The sequence below is a fragment of the Scyliorhinus canicula genome, chromosome 5, assembly GCF_902713615.1.
Source record: "Scyliorhinus canicula chromosome 5, sScyCan1.1, whole genome shotgun sequence".
Taxonomy (NCBI): domain Eukaryota; kingdom Metazoa; phylum Chordata; class Chondrichthyes; order Carcharhiniformes; family Scyliorhinidae; genus Scyliorhinus; species Scyliorhinus canicula.
The window spans coordinates 81308284-81322937 of record NC_052150.1 but is presented as its reverse complement, the minus strand read 5'-3'; the positions used below and the strand labels follow the sequence as shown (position 1 = coordinate 81322937).

Genomic DNA, 14654 nt, shown 5'->3' with positions numbered 1-14654 from the left:
TCTAAAAAGCAAACTTGACCTTCTCTAACCGCAGGAATTCTGCCAGGTCGCTCACGCCTTCGGTGGCTCCGAGCCCCGCCACCACGACAAAATATGTCTCTGGGCTATCAGGGAGGCGAAGGCCAATACATCGGCCTCTCTGCCCATTTGGACTCCTGGAACTTCCTACACAGCGAATATCGGCACCTCCAGACTGTTAGGGCAGCACGGTAGCATGGTGGTTAGCATAAATGCTTCACAGCTCCAGGGTCCCAGGTTCGGTTCCCGGCTGGGTCACTGTCTGTGCGGAGTCTGCACGTCCTCCCCGTGTGTGCGTGGGTTTCCTCCGGGTGCTCCGGTTTCCTCCCACAGTCCAAAGATGTGCGGGTTAGGTGGATTGGCCATGCTAAATTGCCCGTAGTGTCCTAATAAAAGTAAGGTTAAGGGGGGGGTTGTTGGGTTACGGGTGGATACGTGGGGTTGAGTAGGGTGATCATTGTTCGGCACAACATCGAGGGCCAAAGGGCCTGTTCTGTGCTGTACTGTTCTATGTTGGACATAACTCCCGAGAACCCCTGCCAGAACCCACTCAGCTTTGGACCTGCCCGAAACATATGGACGTGATTCTCGTGTCTCCCCCCCCCCCCCCCCCCGTCCCACACACACTACTCTTATCCTCCCTCCTGCAAAGAATCGGCTCAACCTCGCCATCGTCATGTGGGCCCTATGCATCACCTTAAACTGGATGAGATTCGATGACGATGCGTTCACCTTCCACAGGGCCATTTCCCATATCCCAGCCCGCACCTCCCCTCCCAACTCCTCCCATTTATGCTTAATCTACTCCACCAGCATGCCCTCCGTGACCATCAACTCACTGTAAATATCCAACATTCTCCCCTCCCCAATATCATCCTCCAGCAACAGCTTGTCTTGAAACACTCCGGAGGCAGCAGCCCTGGGAAAGACAGCAGCTCTCTCCTCACAAAATCCCTCACCTGCAGGTACCTGAAACCATTTCCTTTGGGCAACTCATACATTTCCTCCAACTCCTCCAGACCTGCAAACCTGCCCCCTACCAGCAAGGTATCCTAAGGTATCCCCACCTGCCGCAAGCCCAGGGATCTCTCATCCAGCCTCACCGGCACAAACCTATGGTTGTCACATATCGGTGCCCACACAACATGCCCATCAACCCAAAGTGCTGCCTACACTGGCTCCATACCCATTACAGCGAAACCACCACTGGGCTCACGGATTTCGGACTGGCAAGAACGGAAGGGATGCCAACAGCAGTGCCCTCAAACTTGCCCTGCCAGTGACAGCGGCAACTCATCCTACTCAGTCTTCATTCCCAGTCATGCAAAGTTCAATTTGTGTAGTTGGGCTCAGCTCCATGCCACCTGGATTCCCAGATACTGAAAACTCAGCCCCACCACCCGGATGGCAACTCCCCCAACCACCTCTCCTGCTCTCTAATATTAATCGGGAACACCTCGCTATTCCCCATGTTGAATTTGTATCCTGAAAACTGGTAAATTCCCTCAGGATCTCCATTATTATTCCAATGCTGCCCAACGTGTCCAAAATGTATAACAACAAATCGTCCGCATATAGCGAAAATATGCTCAGCAGCGCCCCCTCTCCCGTCTCAATCCCTTTCCAATGCCTCATGCCCTAAGCGCCATTGCTAATGGCTCTATCGCGAAGGTGAAAAGTAACAGGGAGAGCCTCATCCCCCGATGTAACCCGAAGTACCCCAAACATGTCCAGTTCATCTGAATGCTCGCCATTGATGCCCTGTACAGCAGCTGAACCCAATCCACAAACCCCCGACGAAACCCAAACTGGCCCAACACCTCCTACAAATACATCCACTTCATTCAATCAAAGGCATTCTTCGCATCTATTGCCACCACTGCTTCTACCTCCTGCCCCTCCGCGGGCATCATAATCACATTAAGGAGCCTGTGTAGATTCAGCAACAACTGCCTTTCCTTCACAATTCCAACTAGGCCTCCCCTATCACCCACAGCACAGTGTCCTCTATCCGCGATGCCAATACCTCCGCCAACAACTTTGCATCGGCATTCAGCAGCGATATCGAGCAGTACGGCCCACACTGCAGCGGGTCTTTATCTTCTTCAAATTCATGAAGATGGAAGCCTGTGACATTGTGGGGGCGGGGGGAGCTTCCCCCATCCCTTACCTCATTGTTCATTCACCCGAGCAGCTCCGCACCAAACTTCTTATAAAACTCTATTGGGAACACATCCGGCCCCAGAGCCTTCCCTGCCTGCACTGCACCCACGCCGTCTATCATCTCCCTCAGCACGATCGGGAAGCCAGCCCCTGCACTTTCCATCTTAGGGTACTCCAACCGATTGAGAAACTATCTCATCCCCTCCAGCCCAGGTGGGAGCTCCAATTCATACAGCATCCTGTAGAATGCCTCAAATACCCCATTCACCCACTTTGGGTCCATCATCATCTTAGCCCTCCCGTCCGTCACCCCTCGCCGCTGCCTGCTTTTTCAATGATGGGCCAGCATCCTACTCGCCTTTTCCTCATACTCATACACTCCCCCTCTGGCCTTTCACAACTGCCCTACCACCTTCCCCATGGACACTAACCCAAACTCAACCTGGAGCCTCTGCCTCTCCTTCAACAAGTTGTCCTCCAGCAACACTGAGAACTCCCTTCCACCCTCAGAATGTCCCAACCAACCTTGCCCTCTCTTCTCACTCCACCCTCTCCCTATGCGCCCGGATAAAAATAGATTCACCCCTAACTACTGCCTTAAGTTCCTCCCATTTCCATGGTTTCAGCAAGACAGTTATATTGTGCCCCTTCAATTGGCCAACAATAGTTGTGCACTACTTTCCTACATGCCTTGCGCCTCCTCCCATATCATTATTTTCAAGCTTGTTTTTCCAACTGCGTCACTGATCACTGAAGCCAAACATAGTGCTCATTACATTTGTGTGTGTGAGTGCACCTACCACGTTTCTCCTATCCTCCTCCATTGTCACCACGTCCCAATTCCCATTTCTCCTGTTACTATCCCTATTACTCTTGACCCCCATTACTGTTCATATTGTTATTCCTGCCCTCCTCTCTGAACCCTTTAATGTTAATGTTCCCATGCCCTTTGTTGACCTGACTCGATGCCATGTACGCCCTCACTTTCTAAGACTGTCCTCCTCCCATGAGACCATCCAATAAGCATCTCATGACTTTTTAAATTGTCAACATTGTAGGATTCAGATGTCTCCACTGACGGTGAATGCAATCTGCACCACAGTACCATGCCTCTAACCCCAGGCCTCAATTCCTTATGTGACTGACCATGCTCTGCACTCTATGCTGTGTACAATCATCACTGCCCATCATCTTCCCCACCCAAGACTGGGATCTAGACATGCAAGCCATGCAGAGCCCTCTAACGTGGCCTGCATAATACCAAGACATTCAGCTCAGTATAGCCATGGCATTGTGGCCTCAGCCCCAGGACATTCTCTGGCACAGCAGCAGGGTAATGTGCTGGAAGGGAAGGGAGACGAATATGTGGCCACCGCCGAGGAGGAGGATGAGGAGGCGTTGGACCAGGAGCTGCTGGATGACAAGCCCAGGGAAGACCCACAGGACCAGCTGGAAGATGGAGTACAGGCAGCAGCAACGAGGGTCCATCAAGCCTGGAGGGCCAATTTGGGGGGGCAGTCGTCTGCAGGTCCTGCGGGAGAATGGTAATGTAGTCAGTTGGAGTGATGAGTCGGTGTGCATGGCATTAACAACTCACGTTTGACAGTTCAGCCGTGTGGGGGCTGGTGGCCCCTCACCTCTGTGCCATGCAGCGACTTCTGTGGTGGTCACTCATCTGTCCTGGGCCACCCCCGGACCCTTCCTCATCGGGGGTTAGGATTCTCATGTCCAGCACCCCGCTGCCCGTTGGGGCCCTCTCCCGTCAGTTGTGGGCCAACTTCTCCTGCGAGGCACAGAGGGGGCATCGTTAGCTGCACGTGTATTTCATCGCAGTGGTGCAGGTGCTCGGGAAAGGGGGCTTGGGGGGATGGGCCGTATGGAGGCGTGGGGTGTATTGGGGGGGTGGCGAGTATGGAGGGGGCGAAATGGGGAGGCGTGGCTGGCACTGTTGGACATGGATTAGCCGAGGCATGGAACTGTGCTGGGCCGGGGTGGTGCCAGGTGCATTTTTTTGTGGGGTGAGGGGCATGGGCATCTGGTGCCAACTCACCCGTGCAGCCTTGTAGAGGTCATTGACCTTCTTACGGCACTGGGTGGCGGTCCTCCTGGTCACATTCCCAGAGATGATGGCCACTGCCACTTCCTCCCAGGCAGCACCTGCAGCCCTATGGCTGATCCTCCAAGACCCTTGGGGGAACAGGGAATCCCGTTTGGCCTTGACAGTTTCAAGTAACCTGCCCAGGTCGGCATCCCCGAATCGTGAGGCTGGCCATCTCGGTGGCATGACTGCGAAATGAGTGGGGTTGGCGCAGCGGGAGCGGTTTAAGTGCTGCTCTCCCTTATTAGCAGGATGCTGGCAAGCGCAGTCCCAGCAAATCAGGCAGCGGGACCATGATTTGCGGCGTGAAGCCCATGGGTCTCGTTCAATGGACCAATTAACAGTTTACAGCAGTGACAGCCTCGCTGGGCCAAGCGTCAGGAAGCTCGCAGCAGTTTCCGCTGGTTACCACACTTAGAAACCTTTCGTAAAATTGTGCCCATAATTTTTACCGCAGGACAGACTTTCACTATTCCATTCAATTCCTCCAGTCCGGCCTCTGTCTTCCCTCTTCTTTCCCATGTTCCCCCACATACCCCAGTCCTGTCTCCATCTTCCTCTTCCCAGCTAATATTGCCTCCTTTGCTCAGCCATTGCACAGCTTGTGAAAATCTCACAGCAACACACTTAAAGGTAGGCAAAAGCAGTGTCAACATGACTCGAAGTTGTTGATAAAGTGAAGCTCACCAGATGCATGCCACATATATACAGTCAGGAAAAAGACCATTCTAATAGTCTGATAGGAGGGTGAACGTAAATTCAGTGAGTTAGCCTTTATTGAGGTTTCGTGAGATGCAAATAAATGTAAATTTTACTCCTGACATAGATCAGCAGGAAACGCTATCCCCCATCAGAGTCAGGAAAACAAAATTCCAAACTAATTTCCTGCCAGGGGAAACTGACTTTTCCAATCACACCAAATTTAGTGCCATTGACCCCCATGATTCCTGTCACTGGCAGGAGCAGAAGATTCCACTCTTAGACTGTGGGAACTGATTGCAATCCCAATCCTGGCCACTGCAGTTTCTGGCTTTGCTGGAATTAGAGAGCTACCTGTCAATCAGATTGGCCAGCACCTCTCTGAGGCATGACCTCTTTGAGATTGAGGGGCAGAAGTCCCATCTCCAGTCAATTAACCTCTTTGTAGCACTAAATGGTTGCAGAGCAGTCAGTGTCAACGGGGAAGTGTTCACCGCTGGCTCTTTAAATGGGACGAAGAGAAACTCCACCATCCTCCAAAATCAGGCCATTAGGGTGAATTTGAGGCCAATGGTACTTTTCGAATAAGAGGAGAAAAATAATGCACAGCCTCCAAATTGCTCTCCGATACCTTTTCACGGTGAGATTTAGATCAACGTCAGTGAAGATCTGCATATGCTTTGCCTGCCCTACCTTACAAACATGAGTGAGTACATGTCACAAAGTTGCTAAAAAGGAAGAGAAAAACATAGCGACACAGTCAAATCCAGTGTAACTTGCATTAATATATGCTTCCTGACTAATTGGCCAATTGAGGTTGTTTAAATGAATTTTGAATCCATTCACCAAATAGACATTTCCCACCACAGCACTCAGTCCCTTTCCAACATTCTGTGCTTTGCGGATTCACCAGCCTTTGACTTGATCAAGTCACTCCACCATCAACACAGAACACTGCTTTGAGCACAGCTGAGAGGGTCTTGGAGAGTCAACAATTCAGTTTCCTTGCATTGTTTGCTCATGGCTGGCCTCCTAAATCTTGGAACTTATCGCACAGCAACTGCTGGCGCAGAAATACTTGACTTCAGGCATATCTTTTTATTAAAACAGTAAAAACAAAAAAAACACAAAATGGTACAAACACTAATTTTGTGTTGGAGTAACACGGTACCCTCCCCTCAGTACCAACGTATGGGGAGGGGATAGGATACTCTGATTATTAAAACAGTTCACAACACAGTTGTACAAAAAAACAAACATACAAGCACTAAACTTTGCGCTGGAGATCGTTATAATATTCATACAAGTCACGTGATCAAAGGCATATGATCAGCTGAGATTGGTTAATGTCAAGTGATCAAATCACACACCCACATACAAACAGTGTAAATGTGTGTAATATGCGACCAAAGTAAGTCATATTCCAAATAACCTTTGAGGAAATGAAAAGTGAAAAGGCCTGACAAACTGGTGCTGTGAAATCCAGCTGTTGTTTTGAGTGTAGCTTTACATAGATGCCAGTTGGGGTCCACACAGCTGAGTAACAGCTGCATTCTCACAGTAATGTTGCATTCTTTTCACCAATGCTTTTGTTCCAAGATGACTTAAGAGATTTGTTATGTCAATACTTAATTACTGCTATATTTTCTCATTACACAATCTGTTGGTTTGCTCGCCAACAGTGCCATTGCTGTTGTCCCTGGAGGCGCTTTCCTGAAGTTGCTGCCACTCATTTTTTTGGCCAAGCAGCCTGTTTTGAGTAGGCTGACCATTTTGATATGAATTAAGCAGCAGAAATACAGTTTTTTTGTTTTAGGTCCTGTCCTGATAGATTAGATTTTTGTTCAATATCATTGGATTCACAGCAATACATCAAAACTGAATAAACGCAAGATGTGCCAGCAGCTGCAAAATTATCAGAGCTTGAAATTCAACATCATCAGAAATGAAGGGAACAACCAGGCTTTTCCATCCAGTTATGAAAAATGCTAATAGAAATTCAGAGTCCAATTACATTACGTGGATGCTTTTCTGACTTTACAATACCAATTTAACACCTGTATTTTGGCAGGCAGATGAAAGAGGCGAGAGAGAGAAGACACATTTTAAACCTGAAGTAAAGTTGATACTAAACTTTGGAATGCTTTGAAATTCTAGGGTCAGCTCCCAGGGCTGTGAAGTATGCCGAACACTGCACACAATTAGGAGCCAAGTGCTACCAGTTACCACATACATCAGATGAATAACTCATCTTCAATTAGGAGAGTTTGATGTGCTGGGTAGCAGCAACAGTGGACCAGATGTGGGGCCCCACGATTCACCGACGCCAAGCTTAGACCCTCCTGGACGCCGTGGAAGAGAGGCGGGCCTCCCTGTACCCCGGCTCAGGAAGGAGGCTGCCAGCCACCGCCATTCGCCATGCCTGGCGGAGGTGGCAGAGGCCATCAGCGCCACCAGCAACACCATCTGGACCGGTCTGCAGTGCCGTAAAACGCTGTGTGATCTCCTGAGGGCAGCCAGGGTGAGTAGGCAGCTCTGTGCCCCTGGCACCAAACTCCGTCCGTACACCTGTAACCCCAGGCCCTTCACCACCAGGAGAGAGGTAGAACCCCCCACCAGGCACCACATGCTGGGATCCATACTCGCCACCATGGCCAGGTACCCTGGCAACTGAAGCTGCCAGCTACCCTGGGATGCATGCTGTCTAATACTGTGCATTTTCTGCTTCCCCCCCCAGGAGAAGGCTGCTCATTACCGCAGGGAGCGGGAGAAAACGAGGGGGACCGCCCGACCTGCAGTCCCTCACCGTGGCAGAGCAGCAGGCCCTGGACATGGTCTGCGGTCCGAGGAAAGGGCAATCGCCGGGGTGGAGGTCAGCCCAGGCGAGGAAGTGAGACCCTGCTGAGCTGCGGTTCCCCGTGCCACATGTGTCAAACCACCCCCCCCCCCCCCAACACCTACATCAGACTCCTATTTATTGACTACAGCTCCGCCTTCAACACCATAATCCCAGCCAAGCTCATATCAAAGCTCCAAAACCTAGGACTTGGCTCTCCACTCTGCATCTGGATCCTTGACCTTCTGACCAACAGGCCACAGTCAGTAAGAATGAACACCAACACCTCCTCCACAATAGTCCTCAATACCGGTGCCCCGCAAGGCTGCGTACTTAGCCCCCTACTCTACTCCCTGTACACACACGACTGCGTGGCAAAACTTGGTTCCAACTCCATCTACAAGTTTGCTGACGATACGACCATAGTGGGCCGGATCTCGAATAACGACGAGTCCGAATACAGGAGGGAGATAGAGAACCTAGTGGAGTGGTATAACGACAACAATCTCTCCCTCAATGCCAGCAAAACTAAAGAGCTGGTCATCGACTTCAGGAAGCAAAGTACTGTACACACCCCTGTCAGCATCTACGGAGCCGAGGTGGAGATGGTGAGCAGTTTCAAATTCCTAGGGGTGCATATCACCAAAAATCTATCCTGGTCCACTCACGTCGACGCTATCACCAAGAAAGCACAACAGCACCTATACTTCCTCAAAAAACTAACGAAATTCGGCATGTCCACATTAACCCTTACCAACTTTTACAGATGCACTATAGAGAGCATCCTATCGAGCTGCATCACAGCCTGGTATGGCAACTGCTCGGCCCAGGACCGCAAGGAACTTCAGAGAGTCGTGAATACCGCCCAGTCCATCACACGAACCTGCCTCCCATCCATTGATTCCATTTACACCTCCCGCTGCCGGGGGAAAGCGGGCAGCATAATCAAGGATCCCTCCCACCCGGCTTACTCACTTTTTCAACTTCTTCCATCAGGCAGGAGATTCAGAAGTCTGAGAACACGCATGAACAGACTCAAAAACAGCTTCTTCCCCACTGTCACCAGACTCCTAAATGACCCTTTTATTGACTGGCCTCATTAACACTACACCCTGTATGCTTCAACCGATGCCAATGCTTATGTAGTTACATTGTATATCTTGTGTTGCCCTATTATGTATTCTCATGTATTTTCTTGAATTGTTTAATTCCCTTTTCTTCCATGTACTGAATGATCTGTTGAGCTGCTTGCAGAAAAATACTTTTCACTGTACCTCGGTACACGTGACAATAAACAAATCCAATCCAATCCAATCCAAACCACTCTCACCCTCACACCACACTCACCCTCACCACCCTTACCCCACCACCCTAAAACTTACACCACCCTCACACCACCCTCACCTCCACACCACACTCACTCTCTCACCACCCTCACACCCTTCCCAGTCCCACCAACCACAACACCCCTCCCGGCCTGCAGTCTAATCATGCATCCTGACTTCCAAGACTCACCGGTGATGGGGCAGGCCATTCTGGTGTCCCCCACCCCCAGCCCGAACCCTGGGAGCCGGGCAGCGGCGACGACACCGACACGGAGTTGACCCATATGTCTTAAACCCAGGACACCCTGGAGCTTGAGTCCGATGTTGACACCGATTTCCACTCACATCTGTCTCCAACATCCTCTACCGTCCAAGAGACTATCACCTTGGTTGGGCACATTAGTGAAGGGGCTCCTGGGACACTCTCTGGTGCTCACCACACAGATGCTTTGGTACGGCAGCTGCTGGTAGGAACTCCTGACGCTGCTGACGGTCGAAGGCGGGCAGACTCCAGGGCCTAGCTGCCGTCCACACGATTTCGAGCCTCTGGAACAAATAGTCCCATTGATTGTGAAGATGCAGTCACAGAGCCAGGGACTGCATAAGGGGTTGTCAGAGAGCATCCAGCACCTGCAGGCACAGGTGGAGGAACCCAACTGCGTGCAGGAGCAGGAGGTGGTGCCAGCCACGTTAGTGGAGGAGGTTAGGGGGTGATTTTAGGAGATGAGATACGCTGCACCTGACATTAGTGGGGATGGTCCAGGTGGTTGAGATCAATGTGCTGCCAAGGTTCCTGTTTATATTCCAGACCCCCTTGATCTGGTTTAGCTGGTTGATCTGGGGCTGGTTTAGCTCACCAGGCTAAATCGCTGGCTTTTAAAGCAGACCAAGCAGGCCAGCAGCACGGTTCGATTCCTGTACCAGCCTCCCCGGACAGGCGCCGGAATGTGGCGACTAGGGGCTTTTCACAGTAACTTCATTGAAGCCTACTCGTGACAATAAGCAATTTTCATTTTCATTTTTCATCTTTATCCCGAAGTCCTTTGTCTGGAAAATGGAGGCAGCGATCTTGGAGTTTATATGGGCGGGTAAGGTACCTAGGGTGAAGAGGGCCCTGTTACAGAGGCAGAGGCAGAAAGGTGGGGTGGTGCTACCAAACCTGCTACATTACTATTGAGCAGCCAATGTGGAGAAGATGAGGTGGTGGTGGGAAAAAGAGGGGTTAGAGTGGGTTAGGATGGAGGAGTCCTGCAGAGAGTTCAGACTGAAGGCCACGATGATGGGCATCGCTTCCACTGGCACCAGGGCGGTACACGGTGAGCCCAATGGTGCAGTCCATGATTTGGGTGTGGAACCAGTTGAGGAGACACTTTAGAATGGAGGGGATGCCAGTGTTAACACCACTGGGTGGGAATCATGGGTTTAAACCGGGGGAGGAGACGGATGGCATGTATCGGAGGTGGAGAGAGATGGGGCTGGTGAGGGCGAGGGATTTATATCTGGAGGAGAGGTTTGCAAGTCTGGAAGAGCTGTGGAAGAAGGTGGAGCTGTCGGAGGGAAACAAGTTCAGGTATATGCAAGTGTGGAACTTTGCGCGGAGGGAATATAGAGGGTTTCCCAAGCTGCCTGAGGATACCTTGTTGGAGCGGTTGCTGCTCCAGGATGTGGAAGGGGAGGGTAGGATTGGCGATATTTATGGGTAGCAGGGGGAATGCAGGTGGGGAGAATTAAGAATAAATGGGATGAGGAATGGGGATAGGATGGGGAGTGTGGAGTGAGGTGATTGTGACGTAAATTCGACCTCCTTGTGTGCGAGGATGAGTTTGATTCAATTTAAGGTGGGCATAGAGTTTGTATGATTCGGGCGAGGATGAGTGGATTCTTCCAGGGGGTGCCAGATGAGTGCCACATGCTGTGCCCTGCACAATCTAGCTCTGACAAGGGGGATTTAGTGGAGGTTGACGAGAGCAAGGAAAGACCATAGCCCAGGAAGGATGACTCCAGTGATGGGTCAGAGGGTGAGCCTTGGATCCCACAGGGTGATTGGGTGAGGACTTCGAGGCGGATAACATAAAAATGCATGGACGCGAGGAATGCACTGATCCAGCGAACTTTCAGCTCCACATCCAAGGCATGGATGCCAACTCAATCCAATGCCAATGTTACATTTCAATCAAACTTTCCTTGAGAGCCCAACCCAGAAATACTGCACCACACAAAGCCCTCAGGATATAAGCCTGTGAAATACCTGGCCAATGTACAAAGAATGCAGCCAACTCAGTCCATTGAATTAAGGAACATGTTCATGTGATTTAAAATAAGATCAGCCAAACATGCCAAACCTAACAGAAAACTCAGAGTGATGAAGTCACCTCCAACATGCCCCCTTTGTGCTTAAGGTGCCTTAAATTTACGCCTGTGGGTACTGTATCTTAGTGCCCCCCTCCCTTACTGGCAGCGACATTGGAGGAAGCCTCCTGCTTTTGTTGTCATGCTGGTCATGATGGCCTTGACCGATGTACTTTGGCCACTGGAGCCTGACTTGGCTCCTGTTGGGAAAGAGTATCCAGCCCCATGGCTGGGCACCCCTCAGATGTCACGGCATGATCAGATGCAACGGTCACTGGCAGCAAGGCGGAGGAGTTGTGCTCTCATCTAGAGCACCCCGAGAGGAGCGGACAAAGAAGACAGATAGCTGGTCCATCAGCGTGAGGTGCGTCCTGCTCACCATTGATGGACAGGCACTGAGCACAGAATAGGTACTTCATCCATCTCTCACTCTAACAGTGACCTCCAATAATCATAGCTGGTGTGCTGGCTTACAGGTACGAGTACAACTCCTGGAGCCCCTGAGGGGTTCCCTGAAACTGCCTCTCCACGAAAATCGCCACTCACTCAATGGTGGAGAATGTGTGCTGAACGTTTAGGGTCAATGCAGTGTTCATGTTTGTCATTGATTCCTCAATGACAGAGCCATGGCATACAAACCCTCTTGGATCTCTGCCAGATCTCCCCACGCATCCTGCTGGACATAAAGCATGTGTCTGCCACCTGATGGACGTCTCTAGTGGCTCATCATCTGCCTTGAACTCAGCAAGATCCTGGTGCCAGTAGTGCTCCCACTGTCAGGGACCTGTGATCTCTCTGCCTCTGCCACCTCTTCACGCAAGTGTGATGTGTCCTCACCATTTTGCACTATTTGTGGAGCTGCTGACCTAATGCCTACCAAGATGCGATTATCTGCATTGGTGCCAGGTTCAGAGAGAGGGCATGCTGCTGGTGCAGGAGCGATGTCTTCCTGGAACTTTAACTTGCGGTATTCAGGGTCTCTGCAGATGCTTCTGCAGATGGTGCATCTGTGCAAGGAAGAAAAATGATCAGTAAATTCAATCCTCACCGTGTCTGTGAATGCTAGACGGGTTGAGGAGACAATGAAGCTATGCTGCACAGAATGCTTCAATGGGCACTCTGGTTGACTCAGCTCAATTTCTGAAGACAGAAGCCTGTAATGTTTCCAGTACCCATGGCGCTCATATCTCTGACCTACAGTCTTAGCTTCATCCGAGACCCACGCCTCACCACAACCAGAGGAGCGAGCTGGCCAGTGGCACTCCAGCTCCAGTGCATCACTTGCATACTTTGTGAGGACGAGCAGATTTGGCACTCCCCCACCAGATGTGCGCCACTTGGGAGTATGATGGCTTGTCTCCACATGACAGGGTACAATAGAAAGTCTCTTTAGTGCTCCATCTCCCTGCAAATCCATTCCAGTTCTCTCCCCCCCCCCCCCCTACCGCCTCCCGACCCAGGCATTAAGCAGGCCATTTCACAGTGGGACACCTCACCCTGCAATGCACTGAGGCCAATCGTGCTGACAGTTCAGCCTTGGCAGGGCAAGCTTCAGTGCCACTTGGCATATACACTCAGACCCCTGAGTGTACAGAGGAACAGGCACCCAAAACCAAAAGAGAAAATGCTGGAAAATCTCAACAGGTCTGGCAACATTTGTAGGGAGAAAAAAGCTCTAACATTTCGAGTCCAGGTGACCCTTTGTCAAAGCTAAAAGGCACCCAATACATTTCCCCGCACAGGTCCGTGCCTTCTCTGCACTTACCCTTGTAAACCGTAGAAGATCATTGAAACTTTTGTAGCATTGTAACCATGTGCAGCACACCACACCATGCCCACTAATCTGGACAGCAGCGTCTGTCCTGTCCGTTTTGGCCAGGTGAGGTAGCCCTCTCTTGAAATAAAGAGACTCCTCCCCACAGAGACCCCCTAAAGGGGGCTGAATTGTGCTGCTGGGGGTGGGGGAGGCTGAACTATGATGCAGGCGGAGGGGTGGCCAGGCACAGGACCTTGCTATTGGACGGCCCGCTCAAAATGACGGCCTGATTATGGGATTCCCTCGGGAATCCCTCACAATCCTCGGCATGGCTAAGGGTTGGGAATCGCTTTCTGATTTGCACTCCCAAATCAAGTAAATTCAGCTCTGGTGGGAGAACGTAGTCTCCCAAACGAAAAACTCTAGCCAATGCTTCACTTAACAGGGTTTCACTTTGAGTGTTTGTCATATTGGACTTATGGGGTGGGAATAATTATCTTCCCTGTGGTTCTTGCCGGGTACGAGCTCCCCCGCAGACAAGGATCTCCATTCAGCCAAATGTAGAAGGTCGGCCAGTAGGAGACAACCGGTAGGGATCTACGAGGAGTTGTATGTAACGTAACTGTAAATAAACCAAAGTTCTTTATTTTTATTCGATGTGGACTCCCTGTGTCCTTATCAAAGTGGTGATTTTCAGGAATACAACCACAACTTGAAGTGAGGACTCCCTGGCCGGGATTCTCCGCCGGCGGGATTCTCCATTATGCCGGCGCCCGGGGGTTTCCCGTCGGCGTGGGGCTGCCCCACAATGGGAAACCCTATTGACCGGCTGGCGTAACGGAGAATCCCGTCAGCCGGTCGGGGGCAGAAATGTGGTGCGGCGGGGCGGAGAATCGCGGCCACTGTTCTTGTAAATTTTGAATGAAGAGGACTTTGAGTTAAACCTATTCCCGTCAATTGCAGAAGCAATTCCGGGCACTGCCATTAAAATGCTGTCATCTACCCAACCATAATATCCTGCCTTTGTCAGTTATATCCTTTGAATAACCTAAATTTAAGACTCAATCTGATATAAATATGGAGGGATGCAAGCCAAGAAAATTTGGTTTTAGCATTATAGTTTATTTCTCATATCAAAATTCGAGTTATGGTGTTATATCAGGATAAAGTGTTGCAACCTTTCTGATGGTCTATTAAAATTACTTAATTGTATTGACAATGCATTTTCTTGGGAAAAATAAATGAATTAATTAAGTCAAATGCATATAAATATGTAGAAAATACGAATAGCGCTCCATCAGAAAGACTTGACTTTGCATTATAGATAGAACAGTACAGCACAGAACAGGCCCTTCAGCCCTCGATGTTGTGCCGAGCAATGATCACCCTACTTAAACCCACGTAATCCGT

At 50.5% G+C, this 14654-nt stretch overlaps 1 protein-coding gene across 2 annotated transcripts in view; it reads right to left on the bottom strand.

Moving 5' to 3' along the window:
- Positions 1-14654, bottom strand: part of wipf3 (WAS/WASL interacting protein family member 3) — a 178904-nt gene that overhangs the window by 117536 nt on the left and 46714 nt on the right. The window lies entirely within an intron of this gene.